General features: G+C 45.5%; 1 pseudogene; it reads right to left on the reverse strand.

Annotated features, from left to right (window-relative positions):
• The window catches only part of LOC100757975, a 32,181-nt pseudogene extending 18,805 nt beyond the window's left edge, over positions 1-13,376 (reverse strand).
• Between the last annotated feature and the right edge of the window lie 1,406 nt (positions 13,377-14,782).

A 14,782-nucleotide genomic window follows, 5' to 3' on the forward strand; every position in this document is an offset into this window, starting at 1 on the left:
TAGGGTCAGTGATTGTTCAACAGTCAGAATGAATGATTAATCATCATTGCTCCTCTAGGATAGCTACAGCTGAAGCCCATTGACTGAGTGTATAAGAAAGGCCTGCACAATTGCTGAGTGTTTTCTTGTCTTGGGTAGTTCTGGCACATTGTGCCATTGAGTTCACCCCACGAGCCCTGCTAAGCATTTCTTGCCCTTTTCTGTGGAAAAGCAAGGACTTAGCATCCCAGGTTCTCCCATCCTATTGTTCTCTTATATCTGGGAGTTCACTGGATCAACCAACAAATAGAAAAAGCCTAAACTGAGCATGTTGGTGCCAGCCTTTGTTACAGTTATTTGTTTTGTATACATGTGCATGTATAGACATGTGTGTTACCACTTGTGTGGAGGTTAGAGGAACATTTGCAGGAATAAAAGAGAGTTCTTAGCTGGGCAGTGGTGGTGCACGCCTTTAGTCCCAGCACTCAGGAGGCAGAGGCAGGAGGATCTCTGTGAGTTCAAGGTCAGCCTGGTCTCCAGAGCGAGTACCAGGACAGGCTCCAAAGCTACACAGAGAAACCCTGTCTCGAAAAACCAAAAAAAAAAAAAAAAAAAAAAAAAAGAAAAGAAAAAAGAAAAAGAGGAGGAGGAGGAGGAGGCGGTGGCGCTCACTAAGAAGCCCAGGTAGGCCTTGCACTCAGGCTCAGGCTCTCTAAGTCCTGGGATTACAGGTCAACCAGGCCCAGCTTTATAAAACAATTAAATTATTGGTTGATGAGTAAAGCTGTTTCAGCCAATGGACAGGCAGGATTTACTCAGGCAGGAAATCCAAACAGGGATAGAGAAAGGTAGGAGGCAGAGTGAAGAGACACCATGTAGCTACTGGAAAGGGAGGCCTGGGCACTCTCCAGTAAGCCAAGACCACATAGAGATACATAGATTAATGGAAATGAGTTAGTAATTAAGAGAGAGCTAGCCAATAAGAAGCCTGAGCCATTGGCCAAATAGCTTATAATTAATATAGCAGCCTCCGCGTGTTTATTTGGGACTAAATGGCTGCAGGACCAGAAGGGACAGAAACATCCCTTTACATGAGGCAATGTGGACTGAATGTAGACTAGAATCAAGGAAGACAGATTGATTCAAGGCCTGGCCCCTTACACATGCTCTCTCTCTCCCACAGAATCTGGAGCAGGGAATTTCCACATAAAACACCAGGAAGGAAAAACTGGTCTTGATTCTGGAGTAGGGAGATACTGAAGGATACTCAGGCACCTGAGGAGATGAATATAAGAGCCATGGGCTCTTTCAAGGCTCTGGGTGTTCTTGGGTATACCCTTGGAGGCTGCTTCCCTATCCAGGTCACACCTAGCCCAGCTCCACCCCTATTGTGGTGGCCTATTTCCTGGGAGGGCATAGGGGAAGCAGGATCTCATGCTGGGCTCTGCTGTATGGAGTTTCCAGTGTTTGTTTTTCATTAATGTTCTGGAGACTTCTTTTGTCAAGTTCTCATGACTCCCCACTGTGTTCAGGAGGAAAAAGGAAGCCCCAGTGTTTTTCCATGCTCGGGCCACAGTATGAAGAGGAGCCTTGAGGCCAGGCTGCAGCTAGTCAACACAGTGTGGCCTTGCTCTCAGGTGTGCTAATTAAGGGAGCTCCTAGCACCCTGGGGATACTTCTGTGACCTCACCAAAGGGCTGCTGGGAACAGAGGCCATCTTATTGAGCAATTCATTCCCTCAACACAGGGGCATGAAGCAGAGCCCAGTTTTAATTTATTTGAATAAGGAAATGGAATGTGTGAGTTCATACTGTCTTAAAAACAGTCACACTGTAATCTTAGCACTCAGAAGCTGAGACAGGAGGATTTCAAGTTTGAGGCCAGTTAACGTAGTAAAATCCTGTCTCAATAACTTAAAAATTAAATAAATAGGGGCAGGAGAGATGGCTCAGCAGTTAAGAGCTCTTAATGCTCTTGCAGAGGATCCAGGTTCAGTTCCCACCATGCACATGGTTGATCATCTGTAACTCCATTTCCCGGGAATCCTAAGCCCTCTTCTGATCTTGAGCACCTGGAACTCATGGAGGTGCCTCCTGCCTTAGACTCACAAGGGCTAAGAAGCCTGACTGCCATTAAAGTAAATTTTAAAAAGTCTAGTTCTCTGATTTTCATCAATGACTATGTTTTGTATTGATAATATTTAAAATGGAGACTGTAATGGAGAGCTAAGTCATAGAGACTTGCCTGCCACATTCACAGCTTAGGCGAAGTTCATAACACCCTCTGAATCACCTAATGTTGTCTTCTAAAAATTTGCAATTCTTTTTCTTTTCTTTCTTTAAACAAACAAAATTTTACTTTTAGTTCTGCATGTATCAGCTCTGTGGAAGTAAATGCATGGGAGGGCAGGCATCCTTGGAGACCAGACCTGCTGGATCCCCTCAACCTAGAATTATAAGTGGTGCTGAGCTGCCTGGTGTGGGTGCTACGAAGTGAACTAGGGGCCTCTGGAAGATCCTTAATCATGGGCAGCACCTCTTTCATTCTGTCTGTCTGTCTGTCTGTCTGTTTGTCTGTCTGTCTGTCTATTGAGACAAGTCTCATATAGCCCAGGAGGATGACTTCAAATCATCTTCTAAATAACTGGAACTCTAGTCAGGTATTCACCACCATGCCTGAGTCTATAAATCTGACTTTTGCAAACATGCATTGATTTTTATACAGGAGCCAGGAGCAGTGGCATGCACACCTTTAATTTCAACACTCTGAGACCCAGGCAGTCTGATTGTGAGTTTAAAGACAGCCTGGGCTACATAGAGAGTTCTAGGATAGCCAGAGGTATATAGTAAAACCATGTCTAAAAACAAACAAACCTCAAACAGCCATGGGGCTCAACAGTTTAAGAGCACTGCTCTTCCAGAGGACAACAGTTCGATTTCAGCACCTCCATGGTGGCTCACAACCATCTGTAACGACAGTTCCAGTTCCAGGGAATCTAACACCCTCTTTTAGCCTCTGTGAGCAACACACACACACACACTCACACTATACTTATATTCATGGAGGCAAAATACATGCATAAAATAAAATTAAAAGTCTTAAAAATCAAACAGAAGCCAGGTGGTACACGCCTTTTATTCCCAGCACTCATGAGGCAGAGGCAGGCAGATATCTGAGTTCGAGGCCAGTCTGGTCTACAGGGTGAGTTCCAGGATGATCAGGGATACACAGAGAAACCCTGACTCAAATAAAACATAAATAAATAGAAATTTTAAAAAACAAACAGAAAATGTATACATTGGTCAGATGTCCCTGTGTATTGCCTGGTATCTCTATATATCCTTGGCAGAACTGGCACCCCTTGCAGGAGCTGTCTGGGTGTTTTGCTATGACCAGAGAAACCTGGTTATCCTTCAAAGACAAGGAACAAGTTGAGGCTGGCAGCTCTTTGAGCTTGTGATCACCACAGGGAGCTGAGTCAATGATACGAGTTGTTTGTACATAGCCTTTCTCCCTTTGCCAGCCCAGGCTGCCCTCTGCAGTTATAGCAACGTGCCACGCTGGTCTGCTTGCGGCTCCCAGCTCTCAGCATTGCTGTCATCCTGCTTTGTACAGCGGTTGGGCATAAAGTCATCATTTAGTCATCTCCACTTCTCCCTGAGGGAGTTTGGTTGCAAAACATCTTGGTCTTAGGCAGGTGAACTGGTTGCATTCTTCTGTCTTTCTTGCTAGTTATCCCGCCTTGTTTATTAAGTATGACTCAAGAATGACATCAATGAAACTGTTCACAAAATTAGATAGGAAATCCAGTGAAAACAGAAACCACAGACACATAAAGCCTAATTTTGTCTCTGTGGCTGTTTAAAAAAATTTATTATGTACATCTGGAGGGAACAGTGGAGTCAGTTTTCTTCTTTGCACCTAATGTGGGTTCTGGGGCTTGAACTCAGGTTGACAGACTTGAGTGACAAGCATCTGTACCCACTAAGCCAACTTGTTGGCCCATGGTGGGTTTTTAATGTGGCCTGAAATTATGTATGAGCTATGGTGACCAAATGCAGGTTGTACCCGTGATTCCCCCAGAGAGCCTTACGTATGTCAACTAAGCTACCTGCACTTCTCTGGGGGTTTAAATGAGAGTGGGCCCCATAGGCTCATATGTTTGAGCCATTGGGGAAGGATTAGGAGACGTGACCTTTTAGAGAAAAGTGTTACTGGGTGCAGACTTTGATGTTTCAAAAGCCCATGGCATTCCCACTTAGGACGCTCTGCTTGTGGATCAAGTGTAAGCTCTCAGCTACTGCTCCAGTGCCGTGCCTGCCTGCCATCATGCCAGGATGGCCATTTAGTGTCTGTATGTGAGAGTGCACAGGCCATGCCACATTTGCAGAGAGCATTAGCTGATACCCTGAAAAGGTAATAGAATTATAGCGTCCTAATTAGGAAAATGTTATAGTCACGTGGTCACGTGTCATATAGTGTAGAATCTCTGGCAGACCTTCACTTACCTCTGCTTGATCATTACCACTCATAAAGGAACTAAACCCTGTTTAAGAATATCCATGCTTGTCTGGGCAGTGATTGCATATGCCTTTAATCCCACCAGCACTTGGGAGGCAGAGGCAGACAGATCTCTGTGAGTTCCAGGCCAGCCTGGTCTACAGAGCTAGTTCCAGGACAGCCGGGGCCTACATAAAGAGACCCTGTCTCCAAAAACAAAGGAAAACAAAACAAAACCCAACAAGCTTGGCAAGGTAGCACACACCTTTAGTCCCAGCGCTGGGGATCCAGTGATAGGTAGATCTCCATGAATTTGAAACCAGCCTGGTCTGCATAGTGAGTTCCAGGGCAGCCAGGGCTATTACACAGATAAAACCTTCCTTGAAAAAACAAAACCAAAAAAAACAAAAACAACAACAACAACAACAAAACAAAAACAAAAACACCACCACCACCACCACCACCACCACCGCCACCACCAACAAAAAAACAACAAAACACAAACCAAAACAGGGTCAGCGAGATGCCTGAGTGGGTAGGCTGCCAAGCTTAATGGCTCAGTCGTCTGAGTTCCATCCCTGGATCCCACATCATGAGTGGAGAGAAACAGCTCCACAATTTGGCCTCTGAGCTGCTTATCAATATACTGGCAACACATATGCACACATGTACACCCACACACATGCACATAAATAGATAAATTAAAATGTAATAATATGGCTAGGTGGTGGTGGTGGCACACTCCTTTAATCCCAGTACTCTGCCCAGGAGATAAGAGGTAGGCAGATCTCTGTGAGTGTGAGGCTAGCCTCATCTACAGAGTGAGTTCCAGACAGCTGGAACTTCACAGGGAAGCCCTGTGTCAAAAAAAAAAAAAAGAAAGAAAGAAAAGTAATAATACCAAAACAACAAATCTCAGCACCAGGGATGTAGAGGCAAAAGAATCTTCAAGGTCCTCATCAGCTACACAACAAGTTCTAGGTCATCTGAAATATATGACATCATATCTCAAAAAAACAAAACAGCCAATCAACCAAACCCTATCACTTTGCTGTTTTATTTATCATACCTTATCCCAACTAATGTCTTCCTTCCTTCCTTTCTTTCTTTCTTTCTTTCTTTCTTTCTTTCTTTCTTTCTGAGACATGGTTTCTCTGTGGCTTTGGAGGCTGTCCTGGCACTTGCTCTGGAGACCAGGCTGGCCTCACAGAGATCAGCCTGCCTCTGCCTCCCGAGTGCTGGGATTAAAGGCATGCACCACTACGGCCTGGCTAAAATTAATTTTTTTTAATTCTCTTTTTTATTTTATGTGCATTGGTGTTTTGCCATGGGTGTCGGGGTCCCCAGGAACTGGAGTTAGTTACAGACAGCTGTGAGCTGTCATGTGGGTGCTGGGAATTGAACCAGGTTCTTCTGGAAAAACAGTCAGTGCCCTTAACCGCCGAGCCATCTCTCCAGCCTCCTAAAATTAATTTTTAAGCCAGGTAGAATGGTACACTTAATCCCAACACTCAGAAGGCAGAGGCAGGCAGATCTCTGTGAGTTCCAAGCCAGCCAGAGCCACATAGTGAGACCCTGTCTAGAAAAAAAAAGCAAAAAAAAAAAAAAAAAAAAGGCAAATTTTTATTACGTAAAATATTTTAAAGATTTATTTGTTTTGTATGAGTGTATGTGCCTGCTGGCCTTTCAGGTTTTAAATTTTGTTTTTCAAGTGACTAGAATGCTTTCGAGGCTACAGATAGATGATGGTGATTGCCACCAAGGCTGACAATGACCTGAGTTCAATCCTGGCAGAAGGAGAGAACTGACTTCCAAAAGTTGCATGCATGCACCCCATCCCTCATACAAATAAATAAATAAGCTTCAACAAAAAGGAATCAAGATGCTAACAGGGAAGTGATGGGGGAAGTCCTTCTGTGTATATATTTCTCTTATTGGTTAATGAATAAAACACTGATTGGCTGATTGGTCAGGCAGAAAGTGACAAAGCTGGGCAGAATCAGAATATAAGCAGGGACAAACAGGCTGGTGACTTGGGCTTCTTCATTTTTTTAAGATTTTATTTATTTATTATATTATTATGTGTACAGTGTTCTGCCTGCACGTATGCCTTCATGACAGAAGAGAGCACAAGATCTCTTTATAGATAGTTGTGAGCTACAATGTGGTTGCTAAGAATTGAACTCGGGACCTCTGGAAGAACAGCCAGTGCTATTAACCTCTCAGCTACCTCTCCAGCCTGGGCTTCTTATTCTTAACCCATAACTACTAATCAATGTATTTCCACGTGGTCTTATCTTACCAGAGAAAGGTCCAGGGACCTCTTACTCCTCTGGCGTCCTACATGTCAAATGCTCGGTGTGTCCACAGAGAAGAAGCCCAAGTCGCCAGCCAACAGGTTGATAACTAATATAGCATCTTTGTGTTTCTTCGGGGCAGAGAAGGGCAGTGGGACCTAGCCCGGCCAGAGAAAGCTCACGTTACAGGGAAGAAAATGAGAGCAGTCAAGTCTATGTGTCCAGAAGAAATAAAAACAGTTAAGAGTCGGAGAATTCAGCTTTCAGCATTGCACATTTTATAGCATTGCACACTAACATTTTACAGCATCTTCTTCCCTTGGGACTTCACTCTCTACCTACCCCCTTTTCCGAATTTCCCACAGACCACCTTACTTACACTCAGGTCTTGTTTCTCTCAGGTTATTGTTTCTCTCTGTCTCTCTCTTTGTGGGGCAGGGTTTTGAGACAGGGTTTCTCTGTACAGCTCTGGCTATCCTTGAACTTGCTCTGTAGACCAGGCTGGCCTCAAACTCAGAGCTCTGCCTGCCTCTGCCTCCTGAGTGCTGGGATTAAAGGCTTGCACCACCAAACTCAACTGACAGTTACTTGTCAATGCCTCGGAAACATGTGTGCTAGCCCGGAACAAAGCACACAGCAAGGCAGAGTACTCACCTGACAGTCATTCACTAGTGTTACCAGGAACTGAAACTCAGCCAGGTCACAAACATTCTCCCTTGGTTGAACACTTTCCTAGCACGCTCAATACCTTAGACTCAATTCCCGGTACCACAAACACATCTGAGCCTGGCATAGTAATGCTTGTCTGTTGTAATCCTAGCTCTGGAGAGGGAGAGGTAGGAGGATCTGGATTTATTTTACTGACCTCCTGAATACTTCCCATGGAGCTGAGGAACATATTCTAGGCCAGTCTAAGCTACATAGCAAGTTTGAGAACAGCCTAGTCTACATGAGACCCCCTGTATCAAAAAACAAAGTTCATAGGCCAGAGAAAATTCATGGCTCAGTGGTTTAGAATGCGTATTGAGCTGGGTGGTGGTGGTGCAGGCTTTTAATCCCAGAACTAGGCTCAGTACATAGTCTTAACCATTGAGTCATGAGTCTTCCTGTCCTGTCCTCCTCTGTTCCTTCTTTTGTTGTGTACTGTGCACTATGGCCGTTCTGTCTACTTGCTGCAGGTACAGCAGACACAAGGAGTCATCCTATGTTCCTTCTTAGCCCAAACCCTGATTCTACTTTGCCTTTTAAACCCTGGACTCACCACCTCCTGTTTACTACTGTTCTTGTCACTTCTGAGCTGGATTGTTACCATGGTTTTCTGACTCTTCTGCCTATGGCAAACCTGACCCCATCCAATCCCTCCTCTGTAGGGAGACATTGTTTTTCTTGGCTCTTTCTTTCAAGGCCTACACCCTCTCATAATTGTCGTTTTTCAATGGTTGCCTTTCCCAGTTCACACACATGTGCAAGCAAACATTTCTCTGCTGACACTTATGTTTGAGTCCCATACAGCCACTGAAGACCTGCCTGACGACAATCCCTGGATGCTCCGGAAAAGGAATTGGGCCATACCTCTTCAACTGCACTGGATCCAACTTACTCCGTTTCAACTGACACTCTGACCAGAGCCTCGAGTACTGACTTCAATCAAGTTTAGGATTTCAACCTAGATCTTCAGTCAAGCAAATCCCATCTAACATGGACTGGAGATAACCCATTAGAGACGTTCCCTGTACTAACATTTTTTTTCCCCACAGGACCCCACAAGGCTACCATCGTCCCATTTCAGCAGGAAGTAACTTAGAAGATGCTACGCCCCCGCTCCCCATTATTGTTTATTAGGGTAATGTAAGCCTAGTTCGGAATAACTTTCTTATTGTTTAGAGTTGGGAATGGAAAGAGGTGTTCAAGTTAGACACCCTTTCCACATGACTTTAGGGCTCAGCCGGAATAGACATAGTTAGGATGTGCAATAGCAGATTATTGTATCTTCTTGTATTTCACCTTTATGATTGTTAATTTTGGATGTTTTATACTATTAAGTTTTAATACTCATTTAGACTAAAGGGGGAATTGTAGGGAGACACTGTAGCCCTGCCTCCTAGTAGCTGGACAGGTGTGCTTGGACAGGCCTGTGAGGGCGTGGTCGGGGAGGTCCAGGATGACTTGGGGACAATTCTTAAGGGACCGGACACGTGGAAAGGCCCTTCTCTCTGGCCATGCTAGTTTGCGACCTGTGGGCACGCTCTGGCTTGTGCTTGGCTGGTATTTATCTGAATAAAGGTATCTTGAATCTACAAGCTTTCTCCGCCACCATCACTCCTCCATGGAGCTCTGAGTAGATTTTCCAAGAGGCACATCTTGGTGATCTCATTCTTTCTGGTGACTGGTAACTGGTGACTCCCTGTTCTATAGATCCAGAGTCTTTTGGTTTGGCCTGAAGCTCTCCTAGTCTGGTCCACCCCAGTCTCTGGCCTTGCCACACAGTTTCTATTCACACACCATAGTTTCCTTGGTCTGGACTCACTATGTAATCTAGACTGAATCTAGACTGACCTTGAACTCTCAGAGATCAGCCTGCTTTTGCCTCCTGAATGTTGGGATTAAGGTATAAACCATCACGCCCCTCCAACTGCCTCGGACCCCACCCACCCCTACTTCACACAGCTTTTATTAGTCTAGTGGTTCAAGGTTAGAGAGCCCTTATCTAAAGTGGGTGAAGCCTAGGTTCCCTTCCCAGCCCTACTAGATAAAAAAAAAAAAAAAAAAAAAAAAAAAAAAAAAAATCATTATTCATCCTTCCCAAGGAGTTCGGGTTCTTTCATACCCCCAGGCCATTGCTCTTGCTAGTCCCTTTGCCTCACCCTTCCACCCCGTGCCCTCACCCCTCCTTTCCCCCCCACCCTGATCCAGAGACCATACCTCTAAGCCTCAAGAGGAAACTTCTTCCACAGCACATTTGAACTGCTCTCTGTCTTGCTAAACCAGGTTTCCCAACTCTCCATTATCTACACTGGGTCAGACACTTCCTTGTGGGAGTGGCCAGTGCATTGTCCAAGGTCCAGCAGCATCTTTGGCTCTTATCCAGGAAGTGTCAGGAGTAAGGTTGGAAATGCTCCCTCCCCCACTTTAGGAACTCCACATGTCTCTAGACACCATGGAACACCTGGGGGCTAACACTGCCTCTGCTGATTACCACTGCAGCAGACTGAGCTCCACCGGCCAGAAATTTTGTTCAGTCTGGCCTTGGACTCCTGGGTTCAAGCACTCCCTCTGTCTAGGCCTCCTGAGTAGCTGGGGCTACAAAGTATGCCAAGGCCAGCTGAGAAGCTTTGCCTGTTTTTGTTTTGTTTTGTTTTGTTTTTGCAGATTTTTTTTCTATTTGAATTAGAAACAAGATTGTTTTACATGTCAATCCCAGTTCCCTCTCCCTCCCCTCCTTCCCTACCACCCCTCCACAACTAAAACCCTACATACCACATATCCTTTCTGCTCCCCCTGGATGGTGAGGCCTTCCATAGGGTGTCATCAGAGTCCATCGTATCCTTTGGGATAGGGCCTAGGCCCACCCCCGTGTGTCTTGGCTCAGGGAGTATTCCTCTATGTGGAATGGGCTCCCAAAGTCCACACCTATGCTAGGGATAAGTACTGATCTACTACAGGAGGTCCCGTAGATTTCCGAGGTCTCCTCACTGAAACCCATGTTCCTGGGGTCTGGATCAGTTCCATGCTGGTATCCCAGCTGTCAGTCTGGGGACCAAGAGCTCCCATTGTTCAGGACAGCTATTTCTGTGGGTTTCACCAGCCTGGTCTGGGCCCCTTTGCTCTTCATTCATCCTTCTCTGCAACTGGATTCCAGGTCAGTTCTGTGATTAGTTGTGGTGTCTGCTTCTACTTCCACCAGCTGCTGGATGAGGGCTATCGGGTGGCATATAAGTCAGTCATCAATCTCATTATCAGGGGAGGGCATTTAAGGTAGCCTCTCCTCTGTTGCTTAGATTGTTAGCTGGTGTCATCTTTGTAGATCTCCAGACATTTCCCTAGTGCCTGATTTCTCTGTAAACCTAAAATGTCTCCCTCTAGTATGGTATCTTGTTATCTTCTATTCTTCCCCCGACTCAACCTTTCTGCTCCCTCATATCCTCCGTACCCCTCCTTTTCACCCCTTCTCATTCTCCTAGCTCCCTCCCCCCTCTTCCCGTGCTCCCAATTTGCTCAGGAGATCTCGACCCTTTCCCCTTCTCCAGGGGACCATGTATGTCTCTCTTAGGGTTCTCCTCGTTTACTAGCTTCTCTGGCAGTGTGGATTGTAGGCTGGTAATCCTTTACTCTATGTCTAAAATCCACATATGAGTGAGTACATATCATGTTTGTCTTTTTGTGATTGGGTTACCTCGCTCAGATTGGTTTCTTCTAGTTCCATCCATTTTCCTGCAAATTTCAAGATTCCATTGTTTTTTTTTTTCTGCTGAATAGTACTCCATTATGTAAATGTACCACATTTTCTCTATCTATTTCTTCAGTTGAGGGCCTTGCCTGTTTTGTATTCACACCCTGGAATACACTAGCCATGGCGCTAAAGAGGCATGTGTTTGCTAGGGACTAGCATGTGATCACTGAGAGTTTGTTAGCATGCAGGACACCTTGTCTCCAGGCCCCCCTCCCCGTTTCCCCCCCGCCCCCCACCGCAAAAGAAAACCCCTAAATAACTAGTTAAGAGTCTAGGAATGGCTGTCTGTGTGTTCTAGTTGTGAGGACTGGGACTGGGCAGCATAGAGAGCAAGAGTTGGGGAGAGATTCCCCACTGTTCCTATTAATACATTCTTATTTTGTTTGGGGCAGGGTCTTATTCTGTCGCCCAGGCTAGCTCAGACTTCACCATGTGTCCAGGCTAGCCTGCTTCTCACAGTGATACTCCTGCTTCATCTTCCTTGTGATAGGAGTACAGGCATAGCCACTTTGTCTGAATGGGTGTGACTTTTTGTTGTTGTTGTTTTGTTTTGTTTTTTTGTTTGTTTGTTTTTCGAGACAGGGTTTCTCTGTAGCTTTGGAGCCTATCCTGGCACTTGCTATGTAGACCAGGCTGGCCTCGAACTCACAGAGATCCACCTGCCTCTGCCTCCTGAGTTCTGTTATTAAAGGTGTGCACTACCTACGCCCAGCGAAAGCGTGTGAGTTTTAAATCTTATCAGTCAATTGTTCTTTGAAACAACTTTTTTTTTTTTTTTTTTTTTTTTTTTGAGACAGAGTTTCTCTTTATTGCTTTGGAGCCTGGCCTGGAACTTGCCACCCTACCTAGCAAAATAATATTTTTTAAAATTAAGTATACAATATTTTATATAACAATTATCCAGTTTACCCTTAAAATACTTAAATAATAATTATTACCACAAAGAAAAGAGCAATATTAAAACATAATATAACCTGTAAAGTGTTTGCTATTACAAGCACGAGAGATGTTCTATCCCTAGCGATCACATTGGCAGGAATCTTCATCCATCACTGTATGAGAAACTTTTAAGACTATCCCCTTGGAAAATGTGGACTATTTTCCTTTAGGACAGTCTCTTATTTCCCCAAGCCTGGGATTAAATAAAGCTTTCTTCTCCACACACATGAAAAAAAAAAAAAAAAAAAAAAAGCTTTGTGTGGTGTAATCCTAACTCTGGGGAGACAGACAAAAGAGGATCTCTGGAGCTCCCCCCCTCCCCCAGCTTGTAGGAACTTTATTTTTCTTCCACCTTTTTTCCCTTTGCTCGAGTGTCTGCAGAGCAGCTCAGGACCACTCAGTGGTGTGGCCTGCGCTGTGGGAGCTGCTGACCAGTCCTCAGTGACTGGCTGGGAACTCCAATCTTCAATAGGAAACTACTGGATGGGTAGGAGGGCACCTGCACACCCTCAGACCAGTCGGCCTCCTCTGGCTGAGCAGCAGTGAACTCAGGCGCTGAAATTCCTCCTTGGTCACAGCCTTCTCGGCAGCATCCTGCTCCTCCGCCTCAATCTCCTCTGGGTCTCTGTGGAAGTAAAGGTCAGGCATTACTTCCCATGGGTGCTCACGGGAGATAGTGCCACGCATGCAGAGTACCTCCCGGGCCAGCATCCACCACATCAGACCCTCTGAGTGAGCTCCCTTGCTGTTGCATCGGATGGCAATGTCCACGTAGTGCAGAAGAGAGTCTGTGTTACACAGAGCAACCGTGGGCAGGTTGACGTAGACGCCTCTGTGAGGGGCTGGTGGTCAGCCCTGGGGTCAGTGACCACTGGAAGCCGTGGCTCCCGGGAGTCTGTCTGCTTGGATCTGGTTGGTAAAGGTGCCAGGAGTGAAACGGCTCCGGTTACTGCAGCAAATTTCAGCACAGCTCGCTGCCCAGTGTTCCTGGAGGAGATAAGGCTGACATCAGCGGGGTTCTCAATGGCAACCGTGGCTCGGGCTGCCAGCAACAGCTTCTCCCAGGTCCTCTTCAGCTTTACGATGTAGATACCATCACTTTTCCTTTTGTAGATGTACTGCTCCATCTGAAAGTCAAGGTGGGCTCCTGCAGCAAGGAATTCGAAGACCTCTTCCTCCTTCATCTGCAGGACGTCAAGAGCTCCGGACATTGAAGTTTCCCTTTAAGTTATGACGGGAATCAAGAACAACGCCATATGGACCCATCCCCAGGGCAACGCGGAAACGCTTTTTTTTTTTTTTTAAGATATATTTTTATTATTTTGTGTGTCTGTGTCTGTACACCACTTCAGTGGTTGGAACTTGAAGAGGTGCTGAGCCTCCATGTGGGTGCTGGGAATCAAACCTGGATCTTTGACAAGAACAAGTGCTCTTAACCACTGAGCAAACTCTCCAGCCCATGGATCGCTGGAGCTGGGAGGTCCAGGAGTCTAGGCAAACTGATGAGCTTCAGGTTCAGTGAGAGACCCTGTCCTGGAAGATAAGGTGGAGAGTGACTTCTACACAAATCTGCACACACAAGCACCTTATACATGCACCTGTATGTACATATACACAGTCCCCACATACAATCACGGATGTACACTGAACACACACACAGTGTATATCAAAACAACATGGGCAGTGATTGAGGAAGATGTCTGACATTGACCTCTGACCTCTACACAGGTGCACATAACTTATGAACACACACACATGCACTGACAAGATAAAAATAAATATAAATAAATAAAAATAATATAATAGAACCCTTTCAAAAGCTACGATTGCTCGTGTCCCCTGCAAAATTCTGGACTTACCAGTAACAGTATTAAAAGTTCACCTGGGAGCCAGGCAGTGGTGGCACAGGCCTTTAATACCAGCATTTGGGAGGCAGAGGCAGGAGGATCTCTGTGAGTTCAAGGCCAGCCTGGTTTACAAAGCTACACAGAGAAACCCTGTCTCAAAAAACAAACAAAAAAAGTTCACCTGGGAAAGTTTCTGTGTGATAAATATTTTCTGTTTTTCTTTTTCATTGTGTGTGTGTGCGCGTGCATGTGTGTTATATGCACGTGTGTGCAGAGCCTCATGTCTGTGTGTTTCTGAGGTCAAAGAAGGACGCAAATGATCCTACTCTCTGCCTAATTCCTTACTTTGAGAGAGGGCCTCTCTAAATCTGGAGAAGTTCCAGAACGCCTCCTGTCTCTGTCCCTAGCACCATTGAGGGTATAGATGTATGAGGATGTGGCCCTGCTTTGTTAAAAAGGTTTTTTGACATAGGTTCTAAGATCTGAACTCAGGCCTCCAAGCTTGCATAGCAAGTGCCCTTACCCACGAAGCCATTTCTCCAGCAGTAAACAATTGTGGGTTCTTTCTTTTTTTATGTCCATCGTTTGTCACTCATACTTTTTTCTTTACATGTTTGATATATGTATGTATGTATAGGGGGCACATACACCAAGACACAGCTTGGAGGACAACGGATGACTTTCTCGATTTAGTGCTCTCCTTCTGCCATGTGTGTTTCAGGGACTGAGCTCGGGCCATCGACCTTGGCGGCGAGCAACCTTCCCAGCTC

The sequence above is a fragment of the Cricetulus griseus genome, chromosome 8 (assembly GCF_003668045.3).
Source record: "Cricetulus griseus strain 17A/GY chromosome 8, alternate assembly CriGri-PICRH-1.0, whole genome shotgun sequence".
Lineage (NCBI taxonomy): Eukaryota > Metazoa > Chordata > Mammalia > Rodentia > Cricetidae > Cricetulus > Cricetulus griseus.